This window comes from Artemia franciscana, chromosome 9 (genome assembly GCF_032884065.1).
Source record: "Artemia franciscana chromosome 9, ASM3288406v1, whole genome shotgun sequence".
Classification (NCBI taxonomy): domain Eukaryota; kingdom Metazoa; phylum Arthropoda; class Branchiopoda; order Anostraca; family Artemiidae; genus Artemia; species Artemia franciscana.
The window spans coordinates 1,255,331-1,265,970 of record NC_088871.1 but is presented as its reverse complement, the minus strand read 5'-3'; the positions used below and the strand labels follow the sequence as shown (position 1 = coordinate 1,265,970).

At 35.2% G+C, this 10,640-nt stretch overlaps 1 pseudogene; it reads right to left on the bottom strand.

Annotated features, from left to right (window-relative positions):
* Positions 1 to 1,094: 1,094 nt before the first annotated feature.
* The window catches only part of LOC136030859 (pre-mRNA-splicing factor ISY1 homolog), a 52,539-nt pseudogene continuing 42,993 nt past the window's right edge, over positions 1,095 to 10,640 (bottom strand).

The window sequence follows — 10,640 nt, the reverse complement described above, 5'->3', positions numbered from 1 at the left end:
AATTCGAGTTTTATGTTGACTCACAAATGTGATTCTTTTAAATTTCTGTGCTGTGATATACATAATTGTAGTGTTTGAACAAAGTTAAAGGTATATAAAAAATTTTAATATAAGAAATATTAACGATCATTTTTTCTTTCTTTTTTTGTACAAGCTTTATCTATGAGTTGAAGAAACGCACTAGATGGTAACTTTACACAGTTCTATAAATTCTTTTTATAAAGTGTGTACTTTATTTGGAGGGTTAGATTTAACGCAGTTTTTGCGTTATTTTTTTTTTCATAGTTGGTAATATAAATATTTAAGGGCTTTTTTATGCAATGTTCTCGACCATCTTTCAACTGAAATAAGCTATAGTGTCTTAACGCTTAAGCAGACATAGATAAATTTCATTAATACAATTTGTAGCAAAGTCGGTGTCTTTGTTGCAAAATTTGTAACATAGCAAAGTAACAAAATCTATGGCAACTTTGGGCTAACGTTGGAGTCGATCTGCCAAGACCAGTGAAAATGAACCATATAGCACCATAAGAGTAAAGGTATACTAAAGACAACTGATCTCTTTCCGGGGATGCTTGAATTATGTTGGTTTTGACGAGATTTACGAAGTCCCTAAATTTCAGGTGGGGGGGATTAAGAGCTAGCTTTCCAACTTTCACTCTAGGGGTAATTGAAGTTATCGGCCGCTACGAGTGGGTCCGGAAAGTACAATTAGAAATGATCAAAGAGGGTTAAAGGGTGAAACTGAGGGGGAAAAGGTGAAACTTTGAACAGATTAAAATTGTAAGCCCTTGTATACACAGTCAGGATTTGATTGGCTTCCAAAAGAGCTTGACTTCCCGAGCATTTCTTTAAAAATAGCCATTTTGGTTAGAATTACTATGTTGCCTAAGGCGTGAATATGTACTTTCAGAACTGTGGGACTGTACTACTTCTAATATGAGAAATTGCAAATCTAAGACCCAAAAATTTCAGTTTGTAGGTTTTCCTGGGAGAAGGGAGGGTGTATTGTACAGTTTTTTTTGGACATAAGATTAACGTGTGTGATTCATAATCTTGCAAATGATTGGCTCTACTTTTAGAGAAGACTCAAACAAACTTACAACAGATATAATTTCAAAAATGTCTACAAAAAGTAGTTGGAACTGATTCTTGTTCTTGTGAAGCAAACACTAAGGTTGATTTTAATTTAATTTGTAGCATTTCAAATCTGTTTCTATACATCTATGAAAAGGTTCCTGATTTAAGTTCCAAGCCATCTATACTGCTATATCCAGTGATTGTGTTTAAGTAGCGACATCTATAACTCTAATCACGTGATACAAGCAATTAATAGATCATGAGTGGGCGTGGCTCAAATTACCTGAAACAGAAAGAAAATAAAAACCTTGAAACCCAAAAAACTCTAGCAAATGAATTACTGATCTGAGCAATCTGAATTCTGAGAAGATTGATATGAAGTCAAGTTACAGTTAAAAGGTCCTAAGCCCCGAGCGAGTGGAGGTGGACAAAATACTGTAACGGCGTTTTGGCGGTGGTCAGTGGCGGTGTGGTAGCCAGTGTTTTGGGCACTGAGAGGTATAAACAACCTCAGAACAAAATACCTCTTTTTTACAACCTTTTCAATTTCGGGGAAAATTGTTGTTAAAACTTCCTTCACTTATAGTTATTTTTTTTACACTGCAATGGGTTACTTTTTTTTACACGGAGGTCCCCTTGGCCAACAACTTTAGGATATAAGTTTCAAGGCCATCAGAAAAAAAAAATATCTGGGTCTTTATTGGGAAATGTTAGCCAATGGAAGGGATGCCTGAAAATTTATTAGAAAGTATTGAATACTCTTTGGTAGTACACTTCGCTTTCTTATATTTTAGAATATAACAGAATATCTATGATTTTGAGACAAGACAAAAAAGAAAAGACAACCCTGTCACAAAAAAGACAACCCTGAGCCTTTTGTGCAAGTTTAGAAAATGTATTAAGCTTTACAATTATAAAAGCCTTTCATGGATAGGTTGAAAAGCAAAAACATTCAAAACCAAAGTTAGTGTAGGGTGATTTAAATGAATAAGAAGAAACAACATCTATGCCATCGATATCAGCTCATTCCTGGAAACTGGTAAGGATGTAACTTGTGCAGTTTTTAAGGAAAGTGTGGACCTCAGGCCGGATTGATGAATATGACATTACATTTTGGAAAGCTCCGCAGAACTCTTGCCTGGGGCTAAAAAGGTGTCCACGAGCCAGAGCCTGTTGTGTGCGAAGTGAAGTGGAGTTATATAGCCTTTGTCAGAGAGGAATATCTGAAGTTGTTCAGCCAAGCTTTCGGTTCATCAAACCTTGTTTCTGCTTTCGACTGGAAAGGTCCGTTCTAGCAGGCAAGCAGGCAGGCACCACTTTCAAATTGAAGATGGACTAAAATCTATAAGTGTTGATTATATGCGGCAGTTACCCGGCCCCACAGCCAATATATCTTCTTTGAGTGATAAATAAAAAAATTACAGAAGCAAAAAAGCAGCATTTTCCCACGGGTCCAAAAGTGCTGCCGTGATTCCGGCTGGGTTTATCATTTTTTTTTTTTTTTTTTACTTGGGATTGAGGTAGAGAAATGTTATCAGATGTATGTATGTATGTATGTATATATTTATTTCCCATCAAAAGAAACAGATGGAGTATAAGATAAAAAAGCAAAAAACACACTACAAAAGAATACACAAACACAAGAAAAATAAAGAACAAATGGATATCTAACTACAAAAAACAAAAACCTATTGCCACAAAATAATTGCCCAAGGATGAGTAACAATATTAAAGTTATATCTGGCGATCTGGGCTATTATTGCTTCATTAGGGTCGATTATCCCATGCCGACTTGTCACAATACGGTTACTTGTCCATGGTGGAAGCCGTAAGAGGTACTTTGCATATTTATAATATGTAGACCGCAATTCTTTCTTATCTTCCTTTTGGAATATCCTCCAAAAGGGACTTAAATACAGATAATGGGGTAGTGGCATTGCATTATATAGATGGACCAAAATCCGCCGATCAAACTGACGCTTGTAAACTACAACACGGCTATACGCTAAATAGATCCGAGTTTTTTTTTTTTTTTTTTTTGGAAAACAAAATTTAAATACAAAAATTGCACCTACAAAAATACATATATAGTCAAAAATTACTGTTTTCATAATCCTTCCGCATCACCGACGTATTTAGTTCTTTCTTCCTTTTCTGTAGCAGAGCTTCTTTGATATCCTTCTGTGATAGAACGTCGACATGGAAAATTGACTTTGAGAGTCTGCTATCAGATAAGCCTTTATACACAATAAAGGCTTATCTGATAGCAGACTCTCAAAGTCAATTTCTTCCTCCGGTTCCAAATTATCAGCAATGTCTCCCTGTTTTCCTTTCTTCCATTCTTGGACTACTTCAAGTATTGCCATCTTTTCTTCCTCTCTTTCTAATTGTACTAAAATGCCATCATCATCATCTCTGTACCCATAGTAGTCAGCATCAACATCTTTCATAAGCTCTGCTCGTGTTTTTCTGGGAGGTGGTGGTGGTTCTTGTTCAAATAACTCACATACACCAGGCAGATCTTTTGTAGCTCCAAAATACTTGTATCCTCTATTTCCAGGCACTTCTTTCCCTTCTTCATCAAGCATCTTTGGACCAAGTTTCTGATAGTTTGGACCACCAAGCTCTGATATCCTAACCTCCCCATGCCCTTTTCTCGAAGTAATTTATTAATTTCATCATTCAAATCTCTGATCCTGAATTCGCCTAAGCCAGCATTTTGAATTTGTGATACTTTTTTAGAAATTTCTCTTATAATTTGCATCCTCCATTTTTCTGCTTCCTGTAAATCGTCACACTCTGTTGCAAGGTAAAGTCGTCTATCTTTGGCTTTTATGGTCTCCATTTCTGCTGCACGCCATCTTGCCAACGCTGTCATTGCTTTCTCTGAATTCCGAGCCATATCTAAAAATTTGAAATTTATAAGTCAAGGATTTTTATCACATCAAATATATTCTATGACTCTCTTATCTTAAATATGATATCTCTTAACCTTAAAAGTTCTGTAATTGCTAAAAAAAAAATTGGAGCTTATCCTTTGCTCCTTACTAAGCGGTGACGTTAGTTGGCTCACGACAAAAAAAAATCAACTTTTGAACTAAGACAGATAATTTTTTTTTTTACGGCAATCGATAGCTCTTGATAAGCTGATCAAAGTGTATGTCATCCATTTTTTGATAAAAAAAATGAGCTATTTATCCTAATTAAACGGCTTTTGTGGTTCAGGGGTCATTCTTAAGGAATTGGAACAAAATTTGAGCTTTAGTTTAAAGTGCAAAATATTGAGGGGGGGGGCAAATCCTATTATATACGTAATAAAAATATAAGAATATATAAGTTCCTTATGTAAGTTAATTTTTAAGTTATATATACTTATTACCAATAAAAAACGTTCGTAAATAAAATGAAAAGTTCTAGTGGCCTTTCTAAGTAAGCCAAAAAATTGGAGGGCAACTAGGCTCCCTCCCCTTCCCCTGAAAGTAAGTTTTTTTCCTGAAAGTAAGGAGTGACATTAAAACTTAAATCGAGCCGAAATTATTCTGTTTATGAAAGGGGATGTCCCCTCCTAAATGTCCCGCTCTTTACGATTAAGTTTGGTTCTTTTTCATTATATTACTTTTTAAAGCAATAAAAAACTTGTTTTTTTTTCATTTATTACATACTTGGGCCTTCCAAGTATGGAGGTATCGACGTGTGTGGCGGCCACACACGTCGTTTGCTGATATCACACATTGAATGTAAAATTAGTATTTCTTACGTTGGAATCGTAAAAATCGCAAAATGATCCATCTGTATAAGCTGACTGCAGACTCAAATATTAGTATTAAGATATCTCTATCCAGCCTTCAGGGATAATTTCGTTATCCTAGTTTATCAATTTGTTCGCAGTAGTTTTTATGTATTAATGAAATGTATGAAATGAAGAGTTATTTTGTCATGCATCTGAATTTTCAATATGTGTTTGGGTCCTTTTTTCTCTTCATTTTCTTAATCTGTTATTTACATTTTACATTTTTTCACTTAGTGACTACTTCGTCTATTGTACCTTTTTTGACGGATAATAAATTAATAATAATAATAATAATATACACGCATCCAGGATCTTCTGGAAAAAAATCCACATCTTGCAAATAGGAGCTTAAAACTTCTACAGTATGGCTTTCTAGTACGCTGAATCTGGGTGTGATTTTAATTACGATTCCTTTAATTTTAGGGGATGTTTCCCCTTACTTCAAAAATCGGCCAAATTTTCTCAGACTCGTAGTTTTCCATGGGTACCACTGAATTTGATGAATTTTATATATTTGGAACCAACATAGTAAGTTGATTCTTTGATATATCTTTTGATATTAAAATGTCATTTTCTAAGATTTTCGGTTATTATTGAGCCCAGTCGCTACTTACTTACAGTTTGTTACCACGATCTGTTTGTTATTCGCGTGACTCTGTTTTGGATGGATTCGATATTCTTTTAGGCTTGGCGGGAAAAGAAAATTCACTTACAGTAAGTAACTATTTTTCTCTAAGCCTGTAATCCGTAAATGTTCTCCCTAATTTACAGGCCAAGAAGCCTTAGGGGGAGCTATTATAGTTTGTTGTTATAAGTGTATTGATTATGAATAAATCTTATCAATGAAAGCTTACATAGTCAAGATCTTTCAATTTCCAAACTGAAAGGAAGAGTGCATTCAGGGCCCTTTCCAGGACCTTATTTGGGTGGGACATTCACGAACATTGTATAAGCTTCCTAAGCTACTCCCCTACCATGGACACAGCCTTGTGTTTGCTCATCAAATATTTGTAAAAAGCCTATCATTTGATTGGATATCTAAGCACATTACTTGCGAAGACCGCTCTCCACTAAAAGAAAATATTAAAAAAAAACTTTAGACTTTTCAGCATAGCACGAATGATTACAGAATTTTAAAAACAAACATCTAACAATCAATATTATTGGAAAAGCTAAAGAAAATAAATAAATGTTTGATATATATTAAATATTTATTGACTAAAATTATTTGTAGGTAATTTGTAGACGCCACAATTTCTATATGGGTTTTTAAGTTTATTTTACAAACTTTTTTTGGAAAGCTTTTTCTAAATTAATATCTGCCTGTTTTTTATTACCAGAACTATATTGATTAATATGAAGTTTGAATTGGTTAATATAATGAATGTTCTTGTATTTTGTCATGGGTTCAGCATAAGAATCAAAAATTTTCGATTTTAATTTATTAGTTTTAATTCGTTTTTTTCCCCATAACGCAAGAATCTTGCCGTACTCTAAACCGTGTTTTCAATTGGAAATCATTTTCCATGAATCTGCCCCAGAAACAAGGGGAAAGGCTAAAACTGTGTATAGCAGAGGTTTCATTAGAAATTTGCCAACAAATGAAGAATGAAGAAGAAATTTGCCAACAAAGGAGAGAGAGATACCCCCATAGCCAAATCAAACACCTGTCAATAAAATCAACTCACGTCTAAAACCAAAATAAAGATAATATTCATTTGCAATGATAACCAACTTCATAAAGACTTCAATCATGGTTAATGGTTACATACTAATCGTGGTTCCATCTTGTATCAAATCAAAATGCTTTTGTATGTCTAGAGTCCTTAGACCTTTTCCATAAACATTTAAATAGTTTTAATAAAATGTTAAATTTACAGTGGAGTTTGAAGAAAATGACAAACTAACCAGAGGCGCCATTTGGGGGGTCAGGGGTGGGCAAATGTCCACCCCAGATTTTTCAGGGGGCCCAAGCTTCCACCACAAAGGGCCATTTGCCGGCCATAATAATCCATTATGCCCAACATAATCCATTCTGTCCAATTGATTTGAAATTACTGCACGCCTATTACTTTAACCGACGTATTGTTTACTTAAATAAGAAAGTTTCTCGCTGAGGAGGGCCAGCCTTTAGTCTGGTTGAATTTTCCACTTTCAGTTTAATCACTTAACCTCGTTGATTATGATCTTTGATGTTATAATTAATCTTAGAGGTCAGTGTGGCTGAGTTCCATATTGGGTTACAGTACATTTCCATGCAACACACGGGTGCTGAAAATGAGTTTTTACTTAGAATATTCGATCGATGTGCTGCCAAAACTCGCATTTTTTCTTACGTAAAAGTTAGGGGGCCCAAAATGGAGTTCATGCCCACCCCAAGATTTGGCCCAAATGGCGCCTCTGAAACTACCTTTTCTTTATATCCTATTGATTAAAAGTGATTTCAATTTACTGGTCTCAATATATAGAAAGTCTAAACACAGTGATATGCATATTAATTTTCATTTATGCCACCCTATTTCAGTGGAACGAGGGGTTGTGATCGCGTGACTATTGATGAGGGCTGCTTCCTCACCAACATCCCGCTCTTGACGCTAAAGTTTGACTCTTTCTCTCAACTCTTCTTTTTAAAACAGTAAGAAACTTTAGCGTAAAGAGCGGGATGTTGGTGAGGAAGCATCCCCTTTCATATACGAAGTAATTTCTGTTCGTTTTAAGTTTTAATTTTGCTCCTTACTTTCAGTTAAAAAAACTTTTTTTTTTATTTAATTTCTGAACGTTCTTCAATCAATGCATGTTTTGATTTTGGTTCTCCGCAGAGGAATAATTAAAACGAAATTTGCATATTTATTATTTTTTTTTTGCTAAATGACTTTCTCATAATTTTGATTGAATGATTTTGAGAAAAAATAGCGGGGGAGGAAGCCTAGTTGCCCTCCAATTTTTTGGTTAATTAAGATAAAGGCAACTAGAACTTTTAATTTTTTACGAATCTTTTTTTTAGTAAAAGATATACGTAACTTATAAATTAGCTTACGTAAAGAAGTTTTGTATTCTCATGTTTTTATTACATATATGAGGGGGTTCGCCCCCTCGTCAGTACCTCGCTCTGTACACTAAAGCTTAGATTTTGTCCCAATTCATTAAGAATGACCCCTGAATCACCAAAGCCGTAAAATAAATAGTTGAAATTACTAAAAATACTTTAGCGTAAAGATCGGGGTATTAGGAGGAGGTGAGCTCCTCATATGGGTAATAATTTCCGTTCGTTTTAAGTTTTAATGCTGCTCTTTACTTCCAGCTGAAAAAAAACTTTTTCATATTTTTTTTAATAATGCTAGTAAATCCTGCGCTCCCTTCATGGAAATTTTCTTCTACCATGACAAATTCATCGATGGAAAGCTCCCCCAGCCTATCCCCCTATTCTCAACCCCTCCTCCCAACCAAAAAATCCTACTGAAAACGCCTACACACTTCCAAATAACCATTACTATATGTAAGCACTGGTCAAATTTTGTAACTTGCAGCCCCTCCCCCAGGGACTGTGGGGAAGTAAGTCATCCCAAAGACATAGTTTTTATGGTTTTTGACTATTGAACAAAATGGTTATCTCAAAATTTGGATCCGTTGACTTTAGGAAAAAAGAGCGTGGGAGGGGGCCTAGATGCCCTCCAATTTTTTGGTCACTTAAAAAGGGCACTAGAACTTTTCATTTCCGTTAGAATGAGCCCTCTTGCGACATTCTAGGACCACTTGGTCAATACGATGACCCCTGGGAAAAAAAAACAAACAAACAAACAAATAAACACGCACCCGTGATTTGTCTTCTGGCAAAAAAATACAAAATTCCACATTTTTGTAGATAGGAGCTTGAAACTTCTACAGTAGGATTCTCTGAGACGCTGAATCTGATGGTGTCATTTTTGTTAAGATCCTACGACTTTTAGGGGGTGTTTCCCCCTATTTTCCTAAATAAGGCAAATTTTCTCAGGCTCGTAACTTTTGATGGGTAAGACTAAACTTGATGAAACTTATATATTTAAAATCAGCATTGAAATGCGATGCTTTTGATGTAGCTATTGATATCAAAATTCAATTTTTTGGAGTTTTGGTTACTATTGAGCCGGATCGCTCCTTACTACAGTTCGTTACCACGAACTGTTTGATATCTTATCAGAGATTGAATTTTATCATCAAGGCTGTATCCAGGGTTGCGGGGTATGACCCTGCCTCCCAGAAATTTTATCGCACTTGTAAAAACGTAAAAAGTACATATAAGTAAAAGTAATATCTTAATTTAATTTTTTTTGGAATCCCTTCCCCCAAAACAAAATTTTGGATATCCTCTTTATTATCATAAATGTAAAGTTATATTTTTTCAATATCAAACGCGCGTGCAGAGCTTTGTTTTAAGGGAAGGTGGGAGGGATTGTGAATTGTCTATGTGAGAAAACCTTTAGATTTTAGGAGAGCACTAACCTAAAACTTTTTTCTTGGTGGCCCAATTGTATAAAGTGTTGCAGTCTTTGGTTGTAGAGTCTACACCAACTGAGTAAAAAAGGATATTGTCCAATCTTACCAGCTTCCAAAGCAGCTTACCAGCTTCGTAAAGTAGGTTATATAGAGCAATCAAAGCGAGACACTAGCAACTGGCTGATCACTTTAGGGAAGTTAATTGATTGCTGTAGTATCTTGAATCAAAATAACCTATTTATATTTTGGATTATCTAATTTATCTTGACATTTTGCTTTGTTAATTTGATTGTAAATAGATTTACACAAATCAGGAAAGTTAAGTGACCTAATTTTTCAAATTATGGCTCTGAATAAATCTATTGAAAGTATGATCTTGGCTGAGAATGTACAAAAGAGTACTTACAGCATTAAAAGATTAAATATGGATTTTCTTAGAATCTATATAAAAAGTTAGAACTAGACATTGACCCTCCGCTTGTCACTCTGGATTGAATCTGTATCCTGGATTATAATAACCATGGTCATGCATATTTCCAATCCTTAATGGGGAGCATTAGGATTTCACCTGGAGGTGTGTCCGTCCGACAAATTTTGTAGTAAAACTATCCCTCCCACCAGTGACGTCTTTGAGGGGGGAGGGTTTAATTGCCCCGTGAATAATTCGGAAAAAATATAATTTATTCAGTAGCTTTAAAGCTGTTTATTAGGTCGTTTTTGTCCAATTTACTGTTTTCACTTTGAGCAGATAATTTTTTTTTAACTAATCCATACTCGTTTTTAGCATAACGAAAACAAGAAAAATAGGGGTTCATTATACCTCATAACATGTTCGAAATTAATATTTTTCAAAATATACTGCCTCTGAAACCTTACCATCAAGTAAAATATGAGCTTGTTTCGCCATATTTCCTCAGGTAATTTTTTTCCTGTATATTTAAGCTGCTTTTACTTTCTAAGGACGCGGGTTCGAATCCCAGTGTACCCAATTGTTCAGTTTGGGACGGGGGTCAGTGGCGTAACTCTGTAAGCTTAGCCAGAGTTGACCCAGCTCTAAATGGGTACCTGGAGAAATTTGGGGAAGGTAAACAGGAAGGGTGTGCGAAAACACAGGATGGTTGGCCCCCAGCCCCCATTGCACTTCCTGGCTGAAGGGCCGAGAAACAGAGATCAGCACCGCAGGTAGGGACTGTAAAGTCTAATGCCGTACCCTTTACCTTTTTTTTTACTCTCTAAAGTTTGTCGGTTCAAAATTTTATTTTCTTGTTTTATAACCTTCAAAGTGGAAATTAATGCA